Source organism: Emydura macquarii, unplaced genomic scaffold (genome assembly GCF_026122565.2).
Source record: "Emydura macquarii macquarii isolate MOO-44397 ecotype Brisbane River unplaced genomic scaffold, CSIRO-AGI_Emac_v2 contig_1644, whole genome shotgun sequence".
In the NCBI taxonomy this organism is placed as follows: domain Eukaryota; kingdom Metazoa; phylum Chordata; order Testudines; family Chelidae; genus Emydura; species Emydura macquarii.
In genome coordinates this window covers 16,658,418-16,671,839 of record NW_027131781.1, presented here as the reverse complement: position 1 = coordinate 16,671,839, position 13,422 = coordinate 16,658,418, and positions in this window count along the sequence as shown.

The window sequence follows — 13,422 nt, the reverse complement described above, 5'->3', positions numbered from 1 at the left end:
AGAAAACAACAGAACACCACTGGCCATCACCTACAGCCCCCCCCTAAAATCTCTCCAACACATCATTAAGGATCTACAACCTATCCTAGAAGATGATCCCTCATTCGGTCAAGCCATGGGAGGCAGACCTACCCTTGCTTACAGACAGCCCCCCAACCTGAAGCAAATACTCACCAGCAACCGTACATGATACAACAAGAACACTAACCCAGGAACCTACCCCTGCAACAAACCCCATTGCCAACTCTGCCCGCACATCGACTCTAGTGACACCATTACAGGTCCTAACCACATCAGCCACACCATCAGGAGCCCATTCATCTGCACATCTACTAATGTAATATATGCCATCATGTGCCAGCAATGCCCCTCCGCCATGTACATTGGCCAAACTGGACTGTCACTACGCAAAAGAATAAATGGACACAAATCAGACATAAAAAATGGTAACATCCATAAACGAGTAGGAGAGCACTTCAATCTCCCAGGACACTCTGTAACTGACTTGAAAGTTGCCATACTTCAACAAAAAATACTTCAAAAACAGACTTCAGCGAGAAACTGCAGAGCTGGAACTCATATGCAAACTTGACACAATCAGACTGGGTCTGAACAGGGACTTGGAATGGTTATCTCATTACAAGTAATTGTCACTGTTCACACATTCTTACCTTCTAATCAGTGGTTGTGAATAGGCCTCATCTACTCTAACTGAATGGACTTTGTTAGCACTTGCCCTCCCCATTGTTGTTTCTTACCCTTGGATGTATATATATACCTCCTATCTGTGATTTCCATTTCATGCATCTGATGAAGTGGGTTGCAGCCCACGAAAGCTTATGCCCGCAGGAATTTGTTAGTCTTTAAGGACTCTCGTTGCTTTTGTGTCAACATGAATGTTTTTGCCACAGTCCCTGTATCATTGTGTGTAATGCACACATCTGCCTTTTCAAAGATACAGCGCTAGATCTGAATTTGTTACCAGCCCAGAGACCATTCCAGCTTCCCGCAGTCATCCTCACCGAGCTCTGCCATGAGTAAACCCCTGCAGAGCATACACAGGGCCTTATCCTACAGACTTCAATGGGGCACCTCGCAGCAGGGAGCCCTATACCTGGTGGGGAGTGCCTGCTGGATCACAACCTGATTTTGTGATACTACAAATTATTATTGTTATGACAATAATACAGTTATTACAAATGTAGCATTTAAAGCCTTCACATTGTGGGATTAAGTATTACTTACTCCTTGTAACCATATGTTCACCTTTATCCATAAAAGGACATGAGTTAGCTTCCCAACACCCATGTTATTACCTCTGACTACTAGGAGTAAGTGCACTCATGCTATCCTAGGAAACACACACATTACAGAATGACACAGTAAACGAACCACAGCTTTACAGCACAGCAAGCCAGCTGCAAAATGAAAAAGTGTGCTAAGCAATCCACAACACACAGCCTAATATTTAATATGCCGTCTTTCTAGAGTCCACAATGATTCCAACTCCAGCTCTCAGTTACATTCATGAAACCCTATGGAAGTTAATGGGGGTTATACAGGTGTAACTGAGGGCCAAATTAGGGCCCGGTGCAGCAGAAGATTTCTCACTACACTCCAAGAACAGAATAATTCTGTTTCAAACCCTCCCACTAGTGCACAAGTGCCCAGAAGCTACCTACCCAACTCACAGGTTTTGTTTAAGTGGTGGCTACGCAACTAAAGTCGGTGTCCTCATCTTAACTGCAGCAGGGCCTCTGGGACAGAAGGAAACAGAGGCACCACTTGTAGCTCAGCGCAAGAAGATTTAATCAGAAAGCGAACATCTCAGAGTTCCACTATGTCTCAAAATTTATGTTTCAGCCAAATCCACGCTCAGGTCCTTGTCATCTCCATGCTGGTGAATTGTAAGCAGAGGTCTCTTGCGGCTCTAGTAAATATTCTCTCATGCCTCAGAAGAACTCACTTGCAGGTCAGTAGTTTTTTGATTTGCAAACTCTTGGGTACGGACAGTTTGATTCATGACTCACTTCCAATTTCCTCTTCCTGGCGAATATCTGTGCAGCAACAGGCTCAATTCTTGCTCAGTTAGGATTGCCTCCCATTCACTATGATGTGTAGTGATACACTTTGATTACTCATGACCACACCAGTCTCTCTCGTGTTCAAGTTCCAATGCATCTGGCTGGGAAATCTGTTTGGGGATTCGGTAGCAGTGAGGCTGTAGATGGCAGCCAGACCAACCTAATCTCTGGCTTTTTGGCCTCTATTCCACTTTGTGGGCTTCCCTGATGATGTCCAGTTTTTGGCTGGCTGCCATAGTGGGCGGGGCCTGTGGCTATCACTACCTTCCCTTTCTTTTCCTGCCTGCTAACCAGGGGAGCACTGAATAGCTACAAGGCAGTTTGACCACTGAAAGAGCCTGTAAGATTCTTGAGGGGAGGAGGAATCAATGGGGGAAAAAGAATTGACTTCATTGGGAGGTGTGGCTGCTCTGCAACTCTGAAAACTACTCTCAAAGGCTCAGATTCTCAACAGCATTGAGGCTCCTAACTTCCATTGATTTCAATGGAAGTTAACAGCCTAAATACCTTTGAGGATCTGGACCTAGGTGTGTGTGGTTAGACACCCAGCATCACAGATTACTTCTAAAGATGTGTTCCTTACTCTTTGTGCCGCACTTTCCCTGACTCTAAATGTGGACAATAATGCTTCCCTACTTGACACGATTGTTGTGAGGGCTATTTCATCGACACTTGTGAGCACTATAGACATGTCTGTAGATACATTTGCTCACCTGATCCTTCCTTATTGCTAGGCTGGGGTTCTTATCATTCCAAGAGAATCTTGCTGCACAGAGCATAATGCTCACAGCATTATGGAAGGACAAGAGGATTCAAAAGCTTGAGTTCATGATCGCTCAATAGGTTCACATTTTGCAAAGGTGAAAGAAGGGGCAGGGAAAATGTTCTTATGCTGCTAACTCAAAGGTACAGTTGTCACGGTTGGCCTTTCTTTGCTTGCATTTCTGCGATTAACAAACTTGTCCTGCCTGATTTCAATCTCACCAGAATATTGTGGGCTGAAGGTTTGGCTTGAACTGAAACACTATTTGCTTGTGAGCCACAGTTCAAGGAGGGTGAAGAAAAGAGGAGACAGGACACAGGAAATATCTGGAGGGAAAGAAAGGGTGAAAACAGTAGTAGAGAGCATGTGGTGTGAAAAACAAATTCAGAAAGACAAGGAGAAAGAGAAAAAAATTCTAATGAGAAGGTAGATATGGAACACCCACAGTCCAGACCATGCCCTCATGCCAGCCTACCTTTGGACCAGACCAGGAGAGGGGTGGAAGTGTAAAGACCCTTTCCCCTTCTGTCCCTGTGAAGGGCTTAACCACAATTTCTGTCTTTGTACTCAGACTGGGAGTGATACACCCCACCCGCAGCACTACACTCACCAAGGAGAATGGGGTGCGGGTGGGTCCCTTCTGTAAATAGCCTGAAGAAGGGGAGTGCATGAGAAAGGGAATTGCAGGTCTTGTTCTAGTATGTGCTCTCTCAGCTCCCCTAGAGGAATTCTGGCACTCAATCAGTATGATCCAAGCATTACTGTGTAGCCCTTCTGCCTTCTTCGAAAATGCACTGTTACTTACCAGCCAATGTACAGACACTTTGGGGCAAGAAAGCTCTTCTCTTGATAATAGGGTTCCCTATTGGCTGGAAAAAATATTTGCAAATTGGATTCCCCTGAGAGTTGATGTCAGCAGGACTGCAGGCCTTACATGAGAGCAGAAGCTGGGACTGAAAGGATTCAGAAGCAGAAATTCCCAGTCATACAGGATCCTGACTTTTGAGCTTGGAATGGGATCCTGAATATTAAACCATACATAACAAAAAGCCAAACTCCCAGAGGAACATTGTTGAACAACGTGGAGAAAGGGCTAAGTCATGAGTCAAGATAATCCCCAGGTCTAAATTTTTAGAGCAACGGACATTAAAACTTTTCAGTAGTTCAAAACTTGCAAGGAAAGAAGGCCCATGTGTATTCCACTTGTCACAGATTTGTTGTAATCCTGCCATTACTTAGCAGCTTTTCAAATCTGTGAGTGTGAGTAATTCAGTTACCTGCAGGTGTGTATTCATGGTTTGCAACAGATTAGATGGTATCATACCAGCAGTCACTGTCAATTTCATGCATGGATAAAGTTATACAAATAGTTTTCATTTTTTGGTTCTCTCTCTTAAGCTATTCAAAATTAATACTTTAAAAATATGACAGATTTTCAGAGCAAAGGGCTAATGGAAAATTTATAGAGCTTGATCGTGCACATCCTACCAAGTGAATATCCTTATCCATACCATAGTCTATTGGGCTTGACTAAAGATCCATTGCATCAGGAAGAGTTTGCAGCATCTGGCCTGGTTTTGGCACTATGAACACTAGGTCAAAGTCAATAGTTTCTAAACAACATCAACGCAAATGTAATCAGAATGATTTGAATTTTTCAGTATAATCAAATTTTAGAGGGTGGGTGGAAGAATATAATGCGGCATATCCTACTCCTAACAAGCCTCTTTACTTAAACTGTGCTTTATCTTGAGAGCGATAACACTCTTCACTGTAAATATTGCCGGGTGCCAGTCACACTAACATTACTATGGGTGTGCCAGTTTCCCCACTTTGAATCCCCCTTTACAGCAGGCTCTGCCAAAGTCCTCACGACTTGCACTGGTGCGACCATTGCTGGAATACCATGTCCACTTCTGGTGTCCACAATTCAAGAGGGATGTTAATAAGTTGGAGAAGGCCCAGAGAAGAGCCACGAGAATGAGTAAAGGATTAGAAAACATGCTTTATAGCGATAGACACAAGTAGCTCAATTTATTCAGCCTAACAAAGATTTCAGTCTATAAGTTACCTACATGGGGAATGAATATTTAATAATGGGCTCTTCTGTCTAATCAGACAAAGATATAACATGGCTGGAAGTTGAAGCTAGACAAATTCAGACTGGAAAAGATGTACATTTTTAACAGTGAGAGTAATTAACCTTTGGAACCATTTACCAAGGGTTGTGGTGGATTCTCAATACTGGCCATTTTAAAATCAAGACTGGATATTTTCTAAAAGATCTGAACTAGGAATTGTTTTGCGGAAGTTCTATGGCCTGTTCTGCACTGGAGATCAGACTGGATGATCACAATGGTCCCTTCTGGCCTCGAAACCTATGAATCTTTGAAATGTTACATACACAGAGCAGGATAATTTTCTCTTTCCTTTTAATCAAATTATATTTTAAAAAATACACATTGGGGTAGAGAAGCAGTATTGGCTACTGATTAGAACACAGGACTAGGTAATAGGGATCAGAGTTTTAAAGGTATTTAGGTGCCTAGAGATGCAGATAGGTGCCTAGTGGAATTTTCAAAGTATCTAGGTACCTAAGTCCCATTGATTTAGGCACCTCACTGCTTTTGAAAATCCCATTATGTGCTTATTTATAACTTTAAACATCTAAATATTTTTTTAAATTTTGCCCTGGGCTCCTGGGTTCTACTCTGGGTACTTTGTGACCTTGGACAAGTCATCCAGCCTCTCTCTGCCTTAGTGTACCTATCTAGAAAATGAGTATAAAAATAGTTATATTGTCTCCTATTAATGTTTGTATAGCACTCTATGATACTTAAATAAAAGGTGCTAAGGTGCTATACCCATACGACAGCATTAGTATAGTTACGGGAATGGTAAAAGTCAATAGATCTAAGATGAGAGCCGGTGTAAGTGGCTGCAACTCCAATTTCGGGTCTCAATGTTTTTATCTACTTCTAAAACCTTCATCCAACATTTTTTCTTTTAACTGAAAATCTGCAACACAGAATGAGAAAAAAAAAGAAATAGTTTTCCTGATGAAAAATTTTTTGCTTCTTAATTTGGTGCGTATGCATGACAGCAGGATTAATTTAAGAGACCATAACTGTTTGCAATGGTTATACACAGCAAACTGAGAGAATCCACATTTTTAAAATTCACCATATATATCTATAGTCTATTGTGTAAAAAAATCTATTACAATTACAACTATAAACTATATACAATATATAATATATAAACTATAATCTCTTACAACTACCCTGAGAGTTTCCATAATATTCTCTAGTAGGATAAGCCTATTTGTTGATAACTAGGTAAATAACTAGAATTTTTTTATAAACCAATTACTTTTACCAAAATACATATGCAAATACCTTTAAAAGCTGTGATGCAAACTGAAAAAAACAGTTAATTCAAACCATACAGGTGTCACACGACTTCATTGCCTGTCCATAAAGAGACACTCAGACAGCCCTATGAATACATAGTATATGCCCTGGGAAAGTGGGCATTAGAGACAAAGTTTAAGGCCAAAAGGAACCATTGGATCATCTTGGTCTTGTCTGACCTCCTGTATATCACAGGCCACTAAACACCACCCAGCCATGGAGAAATCAAAGTATCCTCTCATCTGCCCTCTTTGTCTTATTGAGAATCAACATGATCCCTTAACATTAGTAGTGGCTGTCTTATTTAGGGACAGATTTCACCTTTAGGCACAACCCAGAGTCGAGGGTAATGCTGAGCCACCCCACATCAGCCTTGTGGGAGCGCTGAGAGATACAATGCCTCCTGGAACTCCCTAATCTGCAGACAGAATGTGCTCAACATCACCAACTGGTGTGGGGAGGACAGGGCAGGATTTACCTGTAGATGTTTATTCATGCTGACCGTCCCCAAGATCACCAGAACAGGATCATTAGAAGAATTTCCATAGCACCATTCACAAGAATCAAGGCTCTTTATAGCAATAAATGAATCAAAATAAAAAGGGATACCTAACAAATGGAGAAAAATGCAGTGATCTCAGTTGATCCCCTGAAAAAAGTGTCTGGATTTTAAGATAAATTTTCTACTTACGATGGGAGTCGCATGGTTTAGTGGTTCAAGTAGGTCTTCGGAAATCAGAAGTCCTGAGTTCTCTTTCTTACTTTGTCTTTGACTCTTAATTTGTGTTTTTGATTGTACTCCTTGTACAGATTCCACTTTCATATATTAATACCCAGACATTTATTACTCAGGCTCCCCACCTTTGTAAATTACTCTGAGATCCTTGGATTAGACATGCTATTTCACTGAAAATGTTAGGGCAGATCCTCCACTGGTATAAATCACCAGAAGTCAATGGAACTGTGACCATTAATAACAGCTGAAAATTTGCCCCTAATTGGTAAGTATTTTTCACAAACAATGGCAGCACATTTGTTTCGACTTAAAAGCATTCTTTTTTGTACTTTTTAGAAAATTCAGTCCAAAATTAAGCACAGTTACTTTGAGCCATTGTTTTTTCAGCTTCGAGAAAAAAGTTGGAGCTTCCTCTTGAAGAATGTTGAGTTTATTGAAGATTACAGAGGTCACGGATAGGAAATACGGAGAACTTTTTAGGACAGTGTAAACCTTTATGACAAAATTAAATGTATGGGATTATCCAGAGAAGGGATCAGATACTATGATGATGGGACCATATAGTACCTAATCACAATGAATTAGATCATGATCTATCTATCTATCTGATTTTCATACCACATTAATCACTATAGTATCTGATTGTACAATACAGTAATAATAAAGGGAGTCTAAAATATGGCCACTTTTAACAAACAAGGATGTACATATATATTGAAAAATAAAGATGAGACAAAGGAAGATAACAACTACCTGGAGTCCAATGCTCTGGAAAAACGATCTTCCACCATCTTCAAGACTGGCACCTTCAGTCTTGCTTTAAATAATGTGTGTTCATGTGAGGTCACTTATATTGACTGTAGCTAGAGAGGGCTGGTGAGAAGGAGAAAGGACCATAGGAATCAATCATTTTGTTTTTTATAGGAAAACATACTGATCTGAACATTACTTATGATCTTATGATGAGTGTTGATTCATGTATTGAAGCATTCACAGGCCATATTTGGGTGTGTCTTCCATACAGTAACTTTTCCACTTAACAGGGCAGCAGACAATCATTTTGGACCAGTAAAGTAAGAATCAAGACGGTATTATCAATTCTATTTGTGACCCATTGCTCAGCCCTTTAAGAGGCTGTTCAATGCTCTTTGGATGTAGACAATTTTAATATGATAAGAAATATGGGGCCACATCCCCAACTGGTGTAAATGGGCACAGCTCCAATGAATTCACAGCCGCTCTGCCCATGAACATCTAATCTATCCCATCACATCCAATCACTTTTTTTATGTGGGAAAAGAAGAAACCACAGTAGAGCTTAACTGCACTTTTAAAATGTTATTTTTCACCTGCTTGACTGGGCTAGTATTTTGGGCCAGTCTGAACATTCTACATTTAGAGTAAAAAACTAAATAAGCTACTGTGGCCTGATTCTGATCACACTTGCCCTTTAAAAAAAACCAAAAACCCACTAGTATGATTCTATTGACTTCAGTGTAGTTACACCAGTGTAACTTAGAGCACACTGGACCTCAATGTGTATATCCAGCCATGCACATCTGTAGTAAATCTACAGGCTAAAAATCCTTGTGAATATTTGCATAGTAATATATGCACATCATGTATATATGAACATGAAAATAATATGAAACTATTTTCTAGTGTGGAATGATGCTATCATTTTGAAAAGCTGACAATTTCAGTTAAAACCCAAACAAAATAATTTTTGCCCCCAAGGAGCAGAATAAAAGAATTAAATGATAAAGTTTTAATTGTTTTGTCTGAATAGCTATCATTTAAAATTAATCATGCTCATTATTTTGGTACGCAAATGACACGTCACAGTCAGAACAGCAGGCAGACTTTTACTAATCCACAGGAAGAAGAGGTGTACAGTGTGGGTGGTCCCTAGCCATCCTGTACTCTAGGTACAACTCTTGAACCTCTGCCTTGTACGTAAAATTAGGATACTACTACTTACCTATTGCCCCATGGTTTTGTGGGTGAATTAATCAGTTTGGACTAGATTGTATCCTGATCTGAAGTGAAAGGGGGAGGCCCTAAGTCTCTCACCCCCCAACACAGCAGCACTACAGTTGCCTGGATTGTGGCTCTGAGCACAGTGGGACAGCAAGGGCCCAGGCTGTGGGACTGAGTGGGTGGGGTTATGGCTGGCTGGATGTTGAGGTGAGGGGAGGAAGCATGCTCCACCCCAAAAGGGGAGGTAAGGCCTCCGTAGCTCACAGAAGTCAAAGACTCCCATTGGACTTAAATAGGCTTTGGATTCGGCCTGAAGCAATTTACTCCCTCCCCCCAATCACCCAGGGAGCCCTCTCTAAGGCACAATGCCATCTTTAAGAGTTCCAGTCTAAGGACCTGCTCCCATTTGACATGATATCAGTGGACGCAGGCTTGGGCCTTAATTTATTACAAATGAAAAGCTGAATGAAAATTACAGAAGGTCGTTACTGGCATAGTATGGACCAACCTGCTCCAGCTGAAGCCACTGAGAGTTAATATCTCTTAATATTAATATCAGTGGGGGAGGCAGGGCCAGAAATCTGGGTGGCAGCCTTGGCTGCCAAACCAATATCTGGGGAGGCGCCATATTGGTTTTTTTTCTCCTCAGCTCTTCAGGGGGCGCCAAGAATGTTTTCTGCCCGATGCGACAAAACCCTAGGGCCAGCCCTGCAGACAGGATCAAGTACTATGCAAGTGACACGTACACACCCCCGTAGCTGCCTGCAGCCGTAGAACAGGAGCCCAGAGCAACCCCTCTGCTGACATCATACAGGCTTCTTCAGCCAACGGTAGCATGCAGATCACAGTCCTGTCTGTTCATCTTTCGAGGACGGCAGCTACTGAGGCACAACGTAACCAGTTCTCATGCGTCTGTGCACATCTCCAGGGCTGTAAATCGATGCAGAATTAGTTAGCTGAGCTCCTCACTGAATAGGGATTGCCAGTTAGGAACACTGATTTTTAAACACGTAGTCAGTTTTAAAGAACAAATGTGAAACTTGTAAGGCTCCACTGGGCATGGAGCTGATCTGATGTGCTTAGAGCTGAACCAGGATCGGTTTTTAAACGTACTTCTGCAAGTTAGCAAGTCCACTAGTCTAAAGTATGCCAAAGGAAATGGCAAAAGAATTAAAAGCCAAAATGTGCCATCAGAATCCCATTAGGTTAGTGAGCTCTGCTTGCAACAATGGACCATCTGAAAAAGTTTACAGTCTCTTCAAAGACCAAAGCTGGGACTAAAGCAACCCAGAGTCACCACACTTTACATCACTGCCCCACCCGCAGCCTCAATCACCTTCCCTGCAAATTCTCTCTCCCCCAAACGGACTCTTTCTCCTAGCTCTCTTTCTCCAAAGATAACCTTTGTCTTGCTTTTCTCCACAGACTCCTTGGTCCAGCCTCCCTTCCCCTCTGAAACCGTTGGCTTTTCTCTGATTCACAGACCCAAACCCACATTTGACTGTTGCAATCAGTGCTTCTCCTGCGCAGGTCACATTGCAAGTCCCAATGTGTGTGCCTCAAATGCGGGGGAGGGAGGGAGGGAGATGCTGATACCAATTTTGCAGTTCAGGCCCATTCCTAATGATGGGACAAGAGTTGACTGCGAACTAGCTGGATTTTGAAGGGCTCTTAGCACATTTATATGCTGCTGCTGATGCAATTTTAACTGGTTTTTAGGCTCTTTCACCAATACAAGGAGGCTAACAGACAGCGGCACAATGTGGTGGGCAGCAGGGGCACCCCCTTGGCCATAGACACTACATATCCTTGTGTGTTCCCAGGGCTGTGCAGCTGGGGGTGGACCCTGTTCCCCCCCAAGGCTCTGGGCAAGAGCCTGGAGAAGGGCAAATCTGGGACCATGGAGGAATGGGGCCAGGATGATCCCATGGCCCTGGCTGCCGGGTGTGAGTAGGGCCCCAATGCCAGTGCAGAGAGCCAGTCTCAGGCCAGGAGGACCCTTTCCCCTTGACTGTAACATCCTCTGACTTGGTAGGTGACGGGGGGAGAGGGGATGGGAGAAGCTCTGTGGGGAGTCACCCCCTGCTCCCCTGGACTTTCCCCAGCTCATCCACTACCCTTATCTTCCTCCCAGCTCCTCCCAGGTCACCTCTTCAGCTGGGATTAATCTCCCCATACGCCTTCTGTAGTGAGCTCTGTTATTTGGCAAGTAATCTGGGCCTTAGGAAAATTCTGGTTATACCCCTGCTGACTGGTAGTTTCAGGGCCTGCATTTCCACTCCACCCATTTTACACCACTGTAACTGCACTGAAGACACAGGAAAGATTTGTCCACCATAGTGGCCTGGGGTTTGCTGCATTTCTGGTCATAGTTCAAAAAGTAGTACTGCTGGGCCAGATCCTCAGGGGTAACTTCAATTGAACTACACTGATCTACAGCAGCAGGGGATCTGACCCACTTACTTCATGAAGGACTTTTGCAGTATTCTCCTATGTCCATTAGCATGCACACATTGTCACAGCTACACCTACTTGACATCAGAAACAATCCAAAAAAAAACCATCCGTCCTCTCAGCAGATAAGCTGTTCCAACATAAAGCTTGGCCACACTGGTTTTCCTGAATGCTACCTCCTTGGGAATCCCAGAATAGTGACAGGATCCCGTTAAAGAGAAAACAAGGCAGTACACAATGGAAACAGATCCAGAGGAACCAATCATTGTTTTATTAGGACTAGCATGTACTGGCCCAGTTAAACTCTCATGTTTGATCCTGCAAATGCTTACAACGCTTATCTTGGTCCACAGGCAGTATCACTGAAATCAACAGGACCACACTTGCATAAAGTTAAGCATGTTTGTAAATAGTTGCAGGAGAGAGCCCTAGTTCAATGGAAGGATTTTTGTTGACTACAGTGGCCCTGTTGGATCAGACCCCAAATAGCAATATAAATATATAACTTTTATGAATCTGTGTGACAGGCCCGCAAAGCAGCAGTGCTATCACTTTGCCATGGTGTTATTTCCCCACCATCTATGCTGGCTGAAGGATGCAGGCAGTTCTAAACACCATACATTTCTGAAACGGAAGGGATGGCAATGTGGAAACGGACAGAGTTTAAGAATCTTAGGGGATCTTTCATCGTGTCAAAATTGTGAGAGTAAACAACACCATCTTAAGAAAAATATTTATACCTGAGCAAGTTTTTTTTTTTTCTAAGGTAAGGTCAAAATATTTAACTCAAGCAACATTCAATGCTGAGTGATTTATCTCAGTGTACTGTATGCAACAATATTTAAATGAATTGCACATTGCAGGGTGAAGAATCAATACATGATCTGGTAACAATTACCTTATTATTTATAATAGCTCATTAAAGTAATTATGCTTCCGTTTGTGGCAGCAGTTACTACAACTGTCAAACCAAGGTTCTTTTAGTAGAGAGAATGTGTTTAAAGCATTATTTAAAAATAAAGTGGTGGAATGATAATTTTTGAATTATAGAAACCTATTTGCTTTGAATCAGCTGAACACATCATCATATGTTTTTATTAACACATACAAAATTCTTAGGGTATACAAATTGTGTTACCTTTTTGGAAACAGTGAAAAACTAAATAACTGGGCATTACAGTATTTGTTTACATCACATGTGGTTTCAAACAGACCCTTAAAGATTAAGCAAGCATATATATATATCTATATGTAAAAAGCACACTTGAAATAGTTGGTAACAAGACATTTGTTTGTGCCACCAGAAGACAAGGGGCTTTTATATCATCCAAAATTGTACCATTGGTTTTTAAGCTAAAATCTCCATCAGTATTAATTCCTACTTAAAAAGTGAGGGCACAATCTGGTCCCAGCCTAATAACCTGTTTTTCCTAACCGCTTCAAGTCCAAATTGTTTTAGTGAGTGTTTTAATATTACAGAGACCTACTGTAAATATAAAATATAAGATTACTTTACACAAAACATGAAACCCATTTCTAGTAAGCAAACAAACATTTACAACACTGCAAATGTCATCGTTTTTTCTTGTGTGCACACACACAACCAAATGTTCAAAAGAATTAATGAAATATTTAGTCCACTTTAGCTTCCTTTGTACAATATAAAATGGTTACAATACTGTAGCATATTATAGAATAAGTTAAACATCAAGACACATGGCAATAGCTTTGTAGTAGTCTTCCTAAAACCTAAATCCAGAAATTCAGTCTAATCTTATCCAGTCACAAAAATGCATAAAGACTAAGATCCAGTTACACTGGAAACCCAGACTAGTCCTAGAAACCACAAATACTCTAAGCACTTTGGTATGATATGTACAAGTTGTGCTGTTATTATCATGCTTGTGCACTACAATTCATGAAAACTTGATTGAAAATGGAAAAGTTTACTACATTTTAAAAAAAAAGTATTTCGTAAAGCCTGCTTTAGCA